This window comes from Dendropsophus ebraccatus, chromosome 3 (genome assembly GCF_027789765.1).
Source record: "Dendropsophus ebraccatus isolate aDenEbr1 chromosome 3, aDenEbr1.pat, whole genome shotgun sequence".
NCBI classification, from domain to species: domain Eukaryota; kingdom Metazoa; phylum Chordata; class Amphibia; order Anura; family Hylidae; genus Dendropsophus; species Dendropsophus ebraccatus.
Window position 1 is genome coordinate 15,295,224 of NC_091456.1, and position 18,360 is coordinate 15,313,583.

The window sequence follows — 18,360 nt, forward strand, 5'->3', positions numbered from 1 at the left end:
TCAATGTGTTCAGAGCGGGGCCGCACAGCGGCCGCACTCTGAACCCCTGCGGTCCCGGGTGCCGCTCGTAGCCCGATCCGATCCGATCGCCGTGCCCGCTAATAAAGTAATCGGATGCAGCTGTCGAAGTTGACAGCTGCATCCGATTACTTAATCCAGCCGATCCCTGGTGTCTAGTGGAGAGGAGCGATCCACACATCTTACCCAGGGCCGTCTTACCCACTGGGCATGGTAGGCGGCTGCCCGGGGGCCCTTGCGTCCTAGGGACAGCGGACAGAGGCCCCCTAGGACGCAAGGGTCCCCGGGCAGCCGCCTACCATGCCCAATGGGTAAGACGGCCCTCGGCGCCCCCCCCCCTTCCCCTTCTCTCTCTCTTGCGACCGCAAGCACTTTCTTGCTTGCGGCCGCAAGAGGAAATCCGGCCCCCAACTGATGCGTCGCTCCCTGGGGGATTCCCAGGGAGCGCACGCATCAGGAACCTCAGTGCGCGTCGCTGGGACTTCCTGTACCGGAAGTCACGGCCCGGGCGCACACTGAGCTTCCGGATGAGTGCGCTCCCTGAGAATCCCCCAGGGAGCGACGCATCAGCCGGGGGCAGAAGAAGAGAAGACAGCAGCGACGGGGAAGCGCTTGTTAGGTGAGTGGTGTGTTCGTTTGTTTTTTATCTGCTGTGCAGGGGGAAGTGATCTATAAGGGGGGAATACGGGGGAGCCATCTATACGGGGAGGGGATACAGGGGGGAGCCATCTATAAGGGGGGAATATAGGGGGGAGCCATATATAAGGGGGGATACAGGGGGGAGCCATCTATATGGGGGGGATACAGGGGGGAGCCATCTATACGGGGGGGATAGAGGGGGGAGCCATCTATAAGGGGGGAATACAGGGGGAGCCATCTATATGGGGGGGATACAGGGGGAGCCATCTATAAGGAGAGAATACAGGGGGAGCCATCTATACGGGGGGGGATACAGGGGGGAGACATCTATAAGGGGGAATACAGGGGGAGCCATCTATAAGGGGGGGGATAGAGGGGGGAGACATCTATAAGGGGGGAATACAGGGGGAGCCATCTGTACAGGGGGAATACAGGGGGAGCCATCTGTACAGGGGGAATACAGGGGGAGCCATCTATAAGGGGGGAATACAGGGGGGAGACATCTATACGGGGGGAATACAGGGGGGAGACATCTATACGGGTGGATAGAGGGGGAGCCATCTATAAGGGGGGGATACAGGGGGAGCCATCTGTACAGGGGGAATACAGGGGGAGCCATCTGTACAGGGGGAATACAGGGGGACCCATCTATAAGGGGGGAATACAGGGGGGAGACATCTATACGGGGGGAATACAGGGGGGAGCCATCTGTACAGGGGGAATACAGGGGGACCCATCTATAAGGGGGGAATACAGGGGGGAGACATCTATACGGGGGGAATACAGGGGGGAGACATCTATACGGGTGGATAGAGGGGGAGCCATCTATAAGGGGGGGATACAGGGGGAGCCATCTATACGGGGGGGATACAGGGGGGAGACATCTATAAGGGGGAATACAGGGGGGAGCCATCTATAAGGGGGGGGATACAGGGGGGAGACATCTATAAGGGGGGAATACAGGGGGAGCCATCTGTACAGGGGGAATACAGGGGGAGCCATCTCTACAGGGGGAATACTGGGGAAGCCATCTATAAGGGGGGAATACAGGGGGGAGCCATCTATACGGGGGGAATACAGGGGGGAGCCATCTATACGGGTGGATAGAGGGGGAGCCATCTATAAGGGGGGGATACAGGGGGAGCCATCTGTACGGGGGGAATACAGGGGGAGCCATCTACAAGGGGGGAATACAGGGGGAGCCATCTGTACAGGGGGAATACAGGGGGAGCCATCTGTACAGGGGGAATACAGGGGGACCCATCTATAAGGGGGGAATACAGGGGGGAGACATCTATACGGGGGGAATACAGGGGGGAGCCATCTGTACAGGGGGAATACAGGGGGACCCATCTATAAGGGGGGAATACAGGGGGGAGACATCTATACGGGGGGAATACAGGGGGGAGCCATCTATACGGGTGGATAGAGGGGGAGCCATCTATAAGGGGGGGATACAGGGGGAGACATCTATACGGGGGGGGATACAGGGGGGAGACATCTATAAGGGGGAATACAGGGGGGAGCCATCTATAAGGGGGGGATACAGGGGGGAGACATCTATAAGGGGGGAATACAGGGGGAGACATCTGTACAGGGGGAATACAGGGGGAGCCATCTCTACAGGGGGAATACTGGGGAAGCCATCTATAAGGGGGGAATACAGGGGGGAGCCATCTATACGGGGGGAATACAGGGGGGAGCCATCTATACGGGTGGATAGAGGGGGAGCCATCTATAAGGGGGGGATACAGGGGGAGCCATCTGTACGGGGGGAATACAGGGGGAGCCATCTACAAGGGGGGAATACAGGGGGAGCCATCTGTACGGAGGGAATACAAGGGGAGCCATCTATAAGGGGGGAATACAGATGTGCAGTTTGTAGAGAGATGAGGATGGTGACAGAGTGCGGAGTCTAATATGTCTGTCTGGCAGATTCTGTGGATTCGTGGCTCGGAGAAGTTCTCAAAACGGCCCAGAGCTGATGGAGAAGAAGATGAAAAGGGAAGAACTCCGATCAGAGAAGACGTCTCCTGTTAGTCACTTGATGTATCTGCACTGTAATATACTGTATATGGTGTACAGAACCTGTGTAGAGCTTGGGCCACCTCTATATGACTGGATGAGGTGATAGTGATATGTGTACAGTGGATTAGTCAGTAGCAGCGGTGGTGTTAGTCAGTATGCGGTGGTAATATTTGTTGCTTGTTATCTGGCATATATATAGAGAAGGGCAAAACAACATGTCTCATATAGACAGAGGGGCAACAACATGACTATTATATTATATATGAACCATGTTGTTTCCCTGTATACAGTATACATACAGGGAAACAACATGGTTCTCATATATAATAGTCATGTTGTTGCCCCTCTGTATATATGAGACATGTTGCACTGGTGTGACAATAAACCCTGAAGATTGCTGTTGGAAGTGCTGTCTCCATTGCGTTTTTTGGATACTTTGAAGCCAACCTGGTCTGGTTTGGTGCGGCATGCACGCACGGTTATTTTTGTTTTTGTGCTGCTGAGAGACTGTGTTGTGAATTAAAGTTTATGTTAACAATAATTTGTATTCTTGATTATAAGTAATTGTACTGGCTAGGGGCGGGGTTGCAAAGACGGGGGTTTTTGATGGTGGCGGCCGCGCGCGGGGGGGGGGGGGAGGGGCGTGGGGCGGCAATGCAATTCGCACCTCTGCCCAGGGGCCCATAATGCTGTTAAGACGGACCTGATCTTACCCCGTCCGGGGTCAGTGCCATAAAGGCGCTGATCCCAGCTCGGCACTCGATTGCTTCCGGCTGCAGCAGAGATGTGCTTTTCTCATCGATCTATGCTGCAAATCTATGCAGCATAGATCTCAATGAGAGATCAGTGCACTTATACTAGTCCCCAGGGGGAATAACCCTAACACCCAGGGGGAATAACCCCAAACCCCAGGGGGCCTTCTAGTATAAGTGTAAAAGTAAAAATAAAAGTGTTATTATTAGTAAATAGCCCCCTCCCCTAATAAAAGTCAGAATCACCCCCCTATTTCCATGTTATAAATATAAATAAATAAATAACTAAATAAATAAACATGTTTGGTATCGCCGTGTGCGTAATCGCCCGAACTATTAGTTTATCCTATTCCCCATTTTGCAGGGTAAATGTCGTAAGTGCAAAAAAATCCCAAAGTGTAAAATTGCGCATTTTTGGTCGCATCAAATTGAGAAAAATTGTGATAAAAAGCGATCAAAAAGTCGAATATGCGCAATCAAGCTACCGATAGAAAGAACACATCATGGCGCAAAAATTGACTTCTTACACAGCCCCATAGACCAAAGCATAAAAGTGCTATAAGCCTGGGAATAGAGCGATTTTTAGGAACATATATTTGTTAACAATGGTTTGAATTTTTTACAGGCCATCAGATAAAAGAAAAGTTATACATGTTGCATATATTTGTAATCGTAACAACTTGAGGAAAATATATAATAAGTCAGTTTTACCCTAGGGAAAACGGTGTAAAAACGAAAAAAAAAACTAATAAAAGAAATAAGTTTTTGTTTTTTGTTTTTCAATTTCACCACACTTTGAATTTTTTAATGGTTTCGCAGTGTACTTTATGAAAAAATTCAGGCCGTCATTGCAAAGAACAATTAGTGGCGCAAAAAATAAGGGCTCATGTGGGTTTCTAGGTGAAAAATTGAAAGTGCTATGGCCTTTTAAGCACAAGGAGGAAAAAACTAAAACGCAAAAATTGAAATTGCCCGGGTCCTCTAAGGGTTAAATCACATCAACTGTTGATTAAATTTTGAAAGTTATAACGACAGTGACACTTTAAAGAACGAAAAAACAAGAAAGGCATAAACCAATTGAGTATCCAATAAACCACAGCAAGCGAAAAAATGCAACCATGCAAGGATCAAAGCACCACGTCGTGCAGTACTGTCCTTGTGTCAGGTAAGTATAGTCTAATCAAGACCCTTGTCGGCCCATCCAGTATTTAAGCCAATGCTCAAACTAGAAGCTACAAGCTGTACACAGACAATAGCATAACCATGATAATCGGCATGTCAGCCTGGCGTCATATAGAAGTGTCACCGTCAGTATTTGTCACCAAGCTGGTGAACTCCTCCATACCACACCACAATATTCTCAACCACCCCAACCAATGCATTTTGGTGAACCCATTTGATGACTTTATCAAGGGCTAAAACAGGCAAGAGGTATACAGTATAATCCTTTGAGACGCAACAATATATAGTGCTTATACAACCACTTAAATTGTATGTCATATACACTAAGTCATATGTATTATCACAATCCTGAAGCTCTAGTAGAGAGTCAGAGGGTGGCTTAGGCCATGGCTACTCACTGTACCAAAGTTTAGATGGACCTACAGTATATCCTGGTCAGATCAGGGTACTTCTCCGGTGTGTGCCCGCAGAACCTTCCTTTGGTATACCTGGCTGTAGTGGCAGAGATGTGTGCTCCTGTTCTCTACGGTGGCAGAGTATCACGTACTCACACAGGTTATGGTATTTTCATTTTCACCTAAAAATGACAGCTGTCTAAAAATACAGCCTCATAAAAATAAAAAAAAAACGTTGTTGGAACACACCCTAAAGGCTATGTCCGATAGAAAAACAGCCGTGGAATGGTCATAAGAAGGGTGTTGTGTGAACCAAGCCTACAAGTGAATAATTTAGGCTATGTTCACACAGTAAAATAAATTACAGCCGCAAATTTAAGGTAAACATGTGGTCATATTTTCAATATAATTATACACACCATTGAAGTTAATGGAAAATTGGCCAGCAGTGCACACATAGTATAGAATAAGATCTATATTATGGCTGTAATAATAAAAAAACATGCTAATTGAACGGCCGGTCTCTTGCGCTGTGTGCACATGGTCTTACACTGTATATCTCTTTTGAGAAGGTATTAATAGTCATGTAGCCTTCTGCATAGCACAACTAAGAGGAATTCACAGTGGCGGTGACTAGAGATGAGCAAAGCAACTGGATTTTTTTTTTCGAGCTTCTCAAATTTTCTGTCAAACTCGTTAAGATTTGTGAATCCAATATTAACGAATATCAATAAAACAGCAAAAACTGTAGTAGTTACAATACTGGGACTATTACAGAAGAATGAATTTGTTAAAGCATGTTGTTGTAAAAGTGTAAAAAAATCGGAAAATCACAATCATCCAGTTTCCGCCATTCCTCTCCTCTCTGTCCCTTTATCACTCTGTTAGTCTCTCCCTGCTCTGCTGTAACTGACTGCTGCCATCCTGCTCTCTCCTCCACACACAGCCGACTGGCCACCTCTGTTAACGAACCCCCTTATAAAGAGGGGGAGGTGCTGACATCACCCAAAATCAGCCCTCCTATCCTCTCCACTCTGTCCCTATATCTCTCTGTTAGTCTCTCCCTGCTCTGCTCTAACTGCCTGTTGTGATCCTGCTCTCTCCTCCACACACAGCCAACTGGCCGCCTCCATTACCAAATTGCCTTATATAGAGGGGGAGGTGCTGACATCACAGAGGGGCCTGCAGCTGATTGGACAGGAGCTAGGGATAACGGTTAATCCCATTTCTCCCGCCCCGTGACGCTCCAGACAGCATGTATGGCCACCATTTTGTTTTATTTTTTTGCAAATTTCCTTAACAAAATGGTCAGGAATTCACTTCGCAAAACAAAGTAAATTGACACAACAAATCTTGATTTACTAGACTCGCTTGGCTCAACTCTAGTTGTGAGCTGAACCTAAAATTTTATTATTTCGATGCTTACAGTTATTGTACCTGACTACACAACATAAAAAGTTACTTAATACTTACTAGGCAGGGCACTTTATGTACAAATAATATTCACTCATAGAGAACCTGTTTCTTTTTTTCCTGCTTTTCATATGGAGTCTGAGACAAAGAATCTATATAATGTGTATAAAATGACCCATGGGTATATAGTATGGACCCACAGGATTCTAAAGATATTAAATAGATCCACAATACAGCTTTGGCTATGCGCTTTGATTCTTTCATACAGATCGTTCAAAACAGAATGGAGCCAGGTAATGTTATTTTTCCAATTTATATTTTTAAGGAAAATGTCAGCCATAACTTACATCAATGAAAACCTTGTCACGTTGTATCCTATTTCCGTTCCTGCACAACCACTTATGTTCTCTAAAAAGTAACAGCCCATGTCTTTTTTTATGGAATTATAGATGTTCATGAAAATTCAAAGTCTTGTGAACATGATTTCACCTTTACAAAATTAGTATGACCTGTAATAACTCTGAAAAGCCCCTAATAATGTAGTATAACCGAGTTGTCTTTCATATTTAATAATGACTTCAAAAAAAATTGTAAGAAATATTGAAGCACATTGTAAATTCTTTTTCTTTGCTCCACATGCCAATGACCTTACATCAAGAAATGCACCGGTAAAGCACATATTTTTCTAGGCCAGGCTTAAAGGGTAAGTCCACCCATAGCATATACAATACATTTCTGTGTAGGCCCCTTTCTATATCCAAAGACATTTTAGTTTGTAATAGAAGCTGATAATTTTGCATTTAATCGTTTTCTGTGACAGCTTAGATAATACGGATTTGATTGTTTTCAAAATGTGTATACAAGATTTTTGCAATAAGAAATAACAGGTTACAGGCTCAGGCTATGTTCACACTACGTAAGTTCCTCAGAAATCACGGCCGTTGTTACAACGGCCATGATTTCTGAGGTACTTACGTAGTGCTGCAGGCAGAGTGAATCCCGGACGGAGTGTATACACATGGGGGGACATTTATTAAGTCCGTCGTTTTCTGCGCCGGACTTAAAAGTGTCCCCGCAGCTCCAACTGTACGGAGATTTATGTGGCCAGTGCGCGTGGCAGAAAACCTACGCCAGCTCAGAGCTGGAGTAGGTTTCCTGCTTATTTTTGGGCCAAAAGAATGATGAATGAAGCGGACCTTTTTGCTGGATAACAACTTTAATCTACCTTTAAAGGAGAATTTTTATTAAAGTATTGTATTGCCCCCCAAAGGTTATACAAATCACCAATATACACTTATTACAGGAAATGCTTATAAAGGGCTTTTTCTCCCTGCACCTACTGCTGCATCAAGGCTTCACTTCCTGGATAACATGGTGATGTCACTTCCACTGGATAACATGGTGATGTCACTTCCTGGATAAAATGGTGATATCACTTCCTGGATAACATGGTGATGTCACGACCCGACTCCCAGAGCTGTGCGGGCTGTGGCTGCAGGAGAGGATGATGGCAGGGGGACACTGAGGTATACAGGACACTGGAGGGACACTGAGCATCCCTCTGCCATCATCCTCTCTAGCAGCTACAGCCCAGACAGCATTGGGAGTCAGGTCGTGACATCACCATTTTATCCAGGAAGTGACATCACCATGTTATCCAGGAAGTGACATCACCATGTTATCCAGGAAGTGACATAACCATGTTATCCAGGAAGTGACATCACCATGTTATCCCTGAAGTCACATCACCATGTTATCCAGGAAGTGACATCACCATGTTATCCTGGAAGTCACATCACCATGTTATCCTGGAAGTGAAGCCTTGATGCAGTAATAAGTGCAGGGAAAAAAGAACTTTATAAGCATTTCCAGTAATAAGTGTATATTGGTGATTTCTATAACTTTTTTTTTTTTGGGGGGGGGGGGGGCAATACAATACTTTAATAAAAAAAAATTACTAGACTTCTACTTTAATTTTCACATTTTAATCAAAGGAAGGCCTGTAGATAACAAGATGGTGGGAATGAGCAATCTGGTGGCTGTTAGTAAGAAGGGAAATAAGCTAAAAGACCCAGGGAATTCTATTTTAGGAAGAGGGGTAGGTAATGCAGACTCTGGGGATGGAGTTTTAGAAGTTTTACATATAGTATTACTTAATTGGAAAACATGAAACCACCAGGAACGCTGGTCACAGTTGGCACTCTACATCACAAAGCCAATAGCATAGCCTGCTCTGCAAGAAGAAGGGACATCTGTCTTTGACAGGTATCTGTTCTTACTTGCATAATTTCCATGATGCCTTACTTCATAAGCATAGGGCAAAAAGAGTGCGCTCCCGCAGCTTCACATTGAGCGTATTGCAGGAGCGGCCTCCAGGCCTTCCATGGTTACCTGATGGATATCCTCATCAACCAGGATGCCGCGGGTCCACATCACCTGGCAGGAAGGTTTGAATCCTGCAGCTGTGCTGCGGTTAGGTGTCTGTTGCATGTCTCTGTGCCAGTCATTGCCTCTCTGTACATGTGAATATTCATATTTTTGCATACAAACGAATTTCATTAAAAATAGTGGCGAGGGAACATGTTCATAAATCTTCGTATGTTCGTACGGACATGACGCCAACTGTTCGTGTTCGCTGATATGAACAATTTGTTTGATGATCGGAATGGTTATAACAATCATTTTCGAACATGTGAACGTTTATCTTGTGATGTACGCAACTACATAATATTCGCAACTGTGCAATGTTCGTAACTGCGTAGGTGTAAGCTAGCATGTGCGTTCGCTATTGCGGCCACCATGTTTAGCAAATTTGCAAATTCGCTGCGAATTGGAATTTGGTCGATTTGCTCATCTCTAATTGTGAAGATCAAAGAGATGGCCCAATAACGTTCTACACCGGGCTCCTGACCTCCTATATAGTTCCCTCATATTGCCAGTACTCGCTTGTCTATTAGACTAGTTTCTCTAGCATGCAAGTGTCTCCCATATCCTTAATCCACATTGTTCCCCCTCCTCTATTATAATCTACCTATGGCCCTGACAATGACCCTTCTCACCATCTTCTTACCTTGTACTTCACATATGCCATTGTTCATGTCTGCTGAACGTTTTATTTGCCTCGAAATAAAAATGTCTTCACAATTTAATTGTCACGTATTAGGATCTTAATTCAGCACTTATCAATGGAAGCAGATAGACAAAATATGACAAAATCTGACTCGTTGTCTTGTCTATTGAACACAATTATTGCCAACAGCTGGCAGAAACGTTGCGCATTCTAGAGCAGAAACGGCTGATTAGCCTCATTTGGCACAGCATTTCGCTTTTAATCAAAGTAATGCATAATCGGAGTTTGTAATGCTCCTTTAATTTACCACCTTTCAAATGATTCTCTATTTTTTAACAGATTATTGATTTAAAAAAAAAAAAAAAGGAGCATGATGACTACGGTGGTCACTTTCTAAACAAATGACTCTGATTAAAAGGACACGAGACTGATCCATCAGACTTTTCCCGCAAGAATGAACAAGCAACACAACAGAATCCAGTTCAATTGCACTTGCCAAGGTTATGTTATCAGCGGTAAGAACATGTGCTTTGCGTGCCGAAGTGTCCTCATGGCACACTAGTAAAGAAAAACTGTTGTCAATGTACAACTCTGAAGCTTGGTTAAAATATCCAATACATGTCACTTAAACATCAGGCATTTTCATTTATTCTGTATTTTTCATTATAAAGGCATCTTTTACCTTTCAATTTGTGTCTGTAAAAGAAAAAACTTGTTGTATTCAGCGAAATGTTGTACAGTTATAGCGTTATATAGCGTCATAAATCAGGCAAATTCAGTAAAGGAAATAAAGCAATGTAATAAAGCACAGCAACAACATACTAAGCCATCAAATAAATGTTCCATAAAATACAGAATGTACAACACTTCATGCTTTAGATGGAAAAAAAAAAAAAACTTTCTGCCATATGTTGTACCATGGATTAAATGGTGTGATTTTATAACTTGAACATTGGTGGGAAAAAGTGGAGGACAAATCTTATATACATAAAGCAAATGTATGAGCTAAAGGGGTAGTCCCATCTTGGACACGTATAACATATCAACAGGCTGTCTCCATTCCCATGTATGAAATGTATAAAGATACAGCATACCAGCTTGGTTGTTTCTGTGAGTAAGGCTGGGTTCACACTACGTTTCTGCAATCGTTTTTTTTTTTTCCCCCCATTTTATGCAAAAACGGATGTAAAAAAGAGATGCATTTGTGTGCATCTGTCTTGATCCATTTTTTCATTAATCCATTTTTCTATTAATGCTAAACACATTCGTTTTTTAGCGTAAATAAAACGTGGTCGACCAGGTTAAAAAAAAAGCGTTTTGATCTTATTTTTTTTTACTTTTTTTTAATAATAGTGAAACTCCCTCCACTCCACTACAGGTTGTCGGACGCAGGTCCAAAAAAATCGTAGTAGAATTTCAAAATGAATATTAAAAATTTAAATTTATTAGACACGTTTCCAAGTCAGACTGACTTCTTTTTCAAGTCTCATATGACACTTGGAAGTCAATGGAAAATGGATCAAAACGGATGCACACAAATGCATCTGTTTTTTGCTTAAGGCGGATGAAAAAAATACAAGACACAGTGTGAACCTAGCCTTACTTACAAGTGAAGTACACCTAGCACAAGCACTAACACCTTTTCATTAGTGTTAAGCAAACTTCCAGTTTCTGGCCGGGTTTGGCAACTTCTCCGAACCCAAAAGCTCGGCATTTCACTCCTCACATCTTTAGAAGTGTAGAAGTAGTGCGGTGTAAAATGTTTTTTTCACTAAATAACACACATTACAAAGTTATACAACATTGTCATGTGTGTTTTTTAAGTGAATGGCTCCCTTCTCCTTGTTTCCCCCCTCTGACGCTTAAACAGGAAGTGTAATACTGCATACTCACAGAATCACTTTCGTGGGACGATTACGTCACTCTTCAGGAAGCCGTAATTGTCCCAAGACGGCTGCCGGGACTGAATGTGTCGACAGTAATTCTGTGAGTAAGCAGTATTACACTTTCGGGTCAAGCGTTGGGGTGGGGGGGGGGGGGGCACATGGGTAAGGGGGCCATTCACATAAATATTACACATTAAGTGAAAAAAAGTTTCCATTGGGAAAAAAAGAATAAGATTAAAATATTTATCTAAAGTGAGTTTTTATTTACAAATAAAGACATATATTGGCATTTTCCAATATCTCTAAATATCAGGTCCAGTATTACATATTGGTCCCTTCCATGCAAGGCAGCAGTGTGCCTCTGAAACAAGAAGGTAATCTGACAAAGATGGAGCACGTATCTGTCATCATGTTTCTCAAAAATTTAAACGATTGGCCAAAGGCTAATTGTGAAGCCATACTGCCTGTGCATGTTGATATTTCAGCTTCAGAATTTTAAGGGAAATACTGATTTACAGAAAAAAGTCACAGATGATCCTTGTGTTATATACAATGTCAAGTGGTGCTTAAAGTCTAATTGAGATCTAGCAAGGGAATGGAATGTACAAAAGACAAATGTTGAAGGTTGGATATAGTTCTAATGATTAGTATTGATCCAACAGTAAAAAATAGAACCAAAAGGATGTCCAATGAACAAATATTAGTTTTCTGTTAGATCGCACAAACATAACATTGTTTGAATTGGAAGAAGAATGGAAACAATGTTAAGAGATCCTACACAGCTTAAGGCTATGTTCACACGTAGTAAGACACTGGCCGTCCTGTTTCCCGGATGGGTCACGGAACAGTCAGTGTCAAAGAAGATCATCTTTACTGCCTCTGAATTCGGATGATTTCACTGCCGACTGATTTCACTGGCGATGATCTTTACTGCCGTTGAATTCAGATGATTTCACTGCCGAATTCCCCGCTGCTCTCAATGGAGCGTGCGGCCGGAGCCGCATGCTCCATTGTGTAAACTGACAGGGTTTTTTTTGCAGCCGCTATTCTGTGAATAGCGACCGCAGAAACTTGACATGTCAGTTTTTTGCAGCGCCACTAGGGATCCCGGCCGGAGTGTATACTATGTGTATACACTCCGTCTGGGATTCCCTCAGATGCAGCACTGCATAAGTACCGTAGTAATCATGGCTGTTGTTGCAACTCTGCAACAATGGCCATGATTACTTCAGTACTTACGTAGTGTGAACATAGCCTGATATAATTACCAAGTGAAACTTAAAGTGGTCAACCATGAAGATGCCCCCTTTTAACTGGGGTTAAAGCAGTTAACATACAAAAGCAAGTCAAGTGCCTGGAACTTACAGTACTTGGATGTGCATACGTCTTTATGTATAACTAATTACTTCGTATTATTGATTCGGAAGTTGTCTCATATTAGACCTTCTGACCTGATAACGTCTGGTACGATTTGCTAAAATGGCAAATCTGTCGTACACTTAAAAATCAAGGGACCTTTTCTTTGCAATGATTCTGATACATATTTGCTTCCAGCTGTAAGAATTTGAATTGCAAATAATGCATCACCTAGTCGGGATTTTTTGTAGCATGGTTTCTGCAGATTTAAAAATTATTTCTGTGCATGCTGTCTCTTTATATTACCATATAGAAACTGTATTTAAAAACTTAATTTTATACCTATAAATATGGGTCCATATGATGCATGGTACAGTAGTATACAGTATATTCAGATTACCATGAAAAATGCTTCTAGAAACATTAACAAAACTAAGTTGCCAGGCACAAAGTATGTGACCAACCCTGAAACTAAAGGCAGGGAATTGGAGCACAATAGCTAAACTTACGTAAGACAGACTACATACACTTATGTCGTATATACGTTTTCAGAAACCCGTTTTTTTTTTTGTTTTTTTTTCAGGAGGTATTTTAAAAAGATTGTAACTAGATTTAGGGGTCATTCATACACTCTGATCTACAGACCCTACGAAGCCTGAAGCTCTGCAGTGGAATAACAGACCTCCTGGCATCATGTATCAATAGGATGCCAGAAGAGGCAAAAGTGTTTAAATGTTCGTGGGACTTCACTGAAACAAAAGTGCACCTGTATCAGTACAAACCTATGAAGATTTAAACAGAATACTGTCAATCAATGGTGGGCGGGCAGTCTGGAGCAGTAGCTCATGAATATCATGGACTGCAGAGCCTGAGCTCACTCTGTAATCTGAAGTAATAAACTGTGATTTTAACAGACCTACGGCACCAATGAAGAAAAAAAGCATCTTACAGGGTCAGTGTCCTCAGGTTTTTTCTTCCTTCTGATAGGACATAAATTTGGCGAAAAATTCCCTTTAAGTATACTTTATATAAGATGTACTTATTTGAATAGTGAAATTCATCTTCATCTTCAGTTTTTTTAGCAGAGGCTTGAAGGTGGTGTGCTAAAATTGACTGATATTTTGAACTATTCATAATTCACACAAGCTTCACTTAAAAGGGTTATCCAGCGCTACAAAAACATGGCCACTTTCTTCCAGAGACAGCACCACTCTTCTCTCCAGCTTGGGTGCAGGTTTTGCTGCTCAGTTCAATTGAAATGAATGAAGCTTAATTGCAAACGGCATCTAAACTGGAGACAAGAGCGGTGCTGTCTCTGAAAGAAAGTGGCCATGTTTTTGTAGCACTGGATAACCCCTTCAAGCCTCAGTTCCAGCTAGAGAAAAACAGCCTCAAAGCATAATGCTGTCTCCACTATGCTTCAGGTATGAGCAGTGTTGGCTTTGTGCCAAACATGTTTCTTGGAATTTTAGAATGAAATGACATCCGTCAATTGATAATCATGATAATTATTTTTGGTCACTTTTTAACAATGAGACCTATTTGATGTGTTGTCAGTAGAGATTTGCGCAACTCGAGCATGCTGGAGTCCAATTGTTCGGCATTTGAATACCAGTGGCCTATCCAAGTTTTCTCGGCCTCTCTAGGGCTGCATCCAACTTCTTCAGCCACTGGTATTTAAATGTAAAATAATCAGAATAAAGCATGTTCAAGTCATCCCTACTGAAGAAGCTAGAGTCCAGGAAAACACGGATACATACGTTTTCATGGTTAGATAGGTATGAGCCCCCTGTGATAATTGAAGATGTAAATTAGCCAATTACATCTTAAATAGTAGTCAGTGCACAGTTGCCATTATTTAAAGTCTTTCTACTTATTGCCATAGCGATTCTAGTAGAACTTTTCTGACTTTTACTTATTTGGACTTTACAGCAACAGCTATGGTCCATAGATAGCTTACAACTAGAGTTGAGATCAAGCATGATGGATTCCGACTGTTCAGCATTTGAATTCTGGTGGCTTATAAAAGGATAAGCTGTATCCATGTTTTCCCAAACTCCCTATGGCTGCATCCAACTTCCTTAGTGGAGATGAATGCGACTCGAGCATGCTTAAGTCCAATCGCTCAGAATTTGAATACCGGTGGCTGACAAAGTTGGATGCAGCCCTAGAGAGTCCTGGAAAAAGCTGATCCTTCTTCAGCCAAAGGTTTTCAAATACCCAACAGTTGGACTCCAGAATATTAGAGTTGCGCTCATCTCTAGTAGTAAGCTATCTACGGACCATGGCTATTTATTGGAAATGTCTGGAAAGTTCTACTAGAACTCCTATGGAATTAAGTAGAAAGAGTTTAAATGATCGGCCAATTTCCATCCTCAATTGTTCACACTTATGCAACCACATTATTCTAGCTTTATTATTTCCACCTCTCTTCCACCAAATGATTTTAGTTTTTTTTTTTGTTTGTTTGTTTTTTTGGAATTGTTGTTTTGGTGAAAATAAATCTGAAATCATTTGTCTTGGGCTGATTTTTTTTTTTTTTTTACACAACCAAAAACCTGACGTTTTACCAGGGGTGTGTAGACTTTTTATATCTACTGTATATGATGCAGTTAAAAAAAGTTTTTATATCAATACTACTTTACTGCTAAAACAATAACACGTATCACGATTCGGTGTAGGGGATGATTATAGGTATTGTTCTTGTACATGAGAACTCTGTAATTTAAAACTTCTATCCCCGCAGGCACTTACATATTTTTAATGAAAGAACAGAAATGTGGATGCAATAAATAAAACATTTCTCCAAGGTTAAAATGATAAAGAACTATAAGCTCAATAAAGTTTTGAAAAAAAAAATGCATTGCACCTGATCATGAACTGCATTGAGTATGAGTGGTAGAAAAAGTATGTTCCTCTAACAAGAGAATTCTGTACTCTGTACGGGCATCTTGTAAGAGCATTATATACAGTACACCATATGAATTGTATTTATAATGATGACATAATACAATCCACCCACAATAATCTATGGTTGATGCTTAGAATACACAGATTTTTATACTTTTAAGAACAAAACAGTCGCATTCACCAAACAATTTCTATGGTGTAAAAAAAGAAGATTATGACACACTGTGATACACAGCTCACATTGCTCAATGCTGCTTTATAATGTTCTCCATGCTACTACTTCTGAGGCTGTTCTATAGACATACAGGGAAGCAGGATCTCCTCTTCTGTTTATGAAGTTTAGAGATTGTCTCCTGCCTGTTCTGCAAATATCAGTGCAGAAAGACCAGCTGTCCCTGGGCGGTATAATTGCTAAGGCCACTGTCTGTTGTTCAGCAAGCTCCATGCATTAGTTTTGTTGATAAAAGAAGGGCTAGTGCATGGGACTTGCTTGGTGTCACAGTTGGCTTGTCAACGCATCAGATGTGTCTCCTTGCACTGATCTTTGCAGAATGGGTGGGAGGTAGTGTTAAGGGAGAATTCTGTATCGAGCATAGTGCTCAAATGAGAATCAGGATGCTTGATCGAGCACTATGTTTGACCGAGCACTTCACTGTGCTCGGGTTACTGCAAGAAACATTAGAAAGTCACCAGTATGCTGTCAATTGCAGTAATGTATTGAATTTTTGTAAATATTTCGGCCTTTGAAGAAATGTGTAAATGAAATATACAAAAAATGGAACAAAAAAATTCTATATTTTACTTTGAAATACATTAGAACTCTGGTGGTATGCCATCAATTGACAGCATACCGCCAGTGTTCTAATGTATTTTTCAGTAACGTTTTTTTTCCTCCATGTTTCGTCCCTTGAAATGATGTTCAAACAATTTATACAAAAAAGGCAATATTAGAACTCCGAAATTCTAACGTGTCTTTTAGTAACCTATTACAATTTTTCTTTCTAATTTTCGTACATTTCATTTACGCATCCCTTGAACTAGACACCCTCCACTCTGCCCAGCAGGGGGCACCTGGTTTAATGCTCGAGTCTCTCATCAATTTCAAAGGAGTTCGATACTTATTACTTTAAACCATATACAATCTATAAAGCTGACAGAAATAGTGCTTCTCCTAATGTATACACATGACAGTTTATCATGAGAAATTTGTGAAAATGTGATCTTTTAACCCCTTAAGGTCAAAGCCAATTTTCGTTTTTGCGCTTTTGCTTTTTCCATTTTATGTTTAAAAGTCCATAGCGCTGCATTTTTTCACCTAGAGACCCACACGAGCCCTTATTTTTTGCGAAACAAAATGTACTTTGCAATGACAGCCATTATTTTAACATAAAATATGCTGCGAAACCGGAATAAAATCATTTGCGCTGTCAAATTGAAAAAAAAGAAAACAAATTTGTTTTGATTTCGGGGAGTTTTTCATTTACGCCGTTCGCCCTATGGTAAAACTGACTTGTTATGCATGTTCCTCAAGTTGTTACGATTACAACGATATACAACATGTATAACTTTTATATTATCTGATGGCTTTTAAAAAATTCAAACCATTGTTAGCAAATATATGTTCCTTAAAATCACTCTATTCCCAGGCTTATAGCGCTTTTATCCTTTGGTCTATGGGGCTGTGTGAGGGGTCATTTTTTTGCGCCATGATGTGTTCTTTCTATCGGTACCTTGATTGCACATATACGACTTTTTGATCACTTTTTATTACATTTTTTCTGGATTTGATGCGACCAAAAATGCGCAGTTTTGCACTTTGGAATTTTTTTGCGCTGACGCCGTTTACCGTGCGAGATCAGGAATGTGATAATTTAATAGTTCGGGCGATTATGTGCGCGGCGATACCAAATATGTTTATTTATTTGTTTATTTATTAATTTATATTTATAAAATGGGAAAAGGGGGGTGATTTGGACTTTTATTAGGGGAGGGGATTTTTTTTATTAATAAAATCACTAGTTTTATTTTTACATAAACTAGAAGCCCCCCTGTGGGACTTGTATATACACAGCACTGATCTCTCATAGAGATCAATGCTGTGTATATACACAGCAAAGATCGATTACATTGGTCATAAATTGCTTTGGCCTGCTGCATAGCGACGCTGAGGCCCGGCACGGGCAGAAGAACGGATCTCCCCCCCCGCGATCGCATTGCGGGGGGGGGGGGGGGAAGATCCGACCCAGTAGACACTAGGGATGTGTAGTGTAAAGCACTTCAATGCAGCTGTCAGGTTTGACAGCTGCATTGAAGTGCTTAATTAGCCGGCGCAGCAACGGGGTCCGCGCCCGCTAATAGAGGCACTGCCCGGCTGCAATCTGCAATCCCGCTCTAAACACCCCCCGCGGCACCATGACGTACCAGGTACATCATGGGTTGCTAAGGAGTTAAGGATTAGATCATCTTTTTTCTTTTTGTTTCCTGCACCCATCTCTCGGGGCATTCTAGAGGTGATGTCTGCCAAATCAAGGCTTACTGAACCCAGATAATCTAGTACAGTCCAAGCCAAGGTAGAGAAGAAGTCTCACTAATCTCCTGGAAATTCTGTACAATAAGCTATTATTTTCACATGAAAATGGGGCAAAGTTCATTCAAATTAGTGACGCTCCGTACAATCATACATATTCATCAAACCTATAATTTGATTTCCA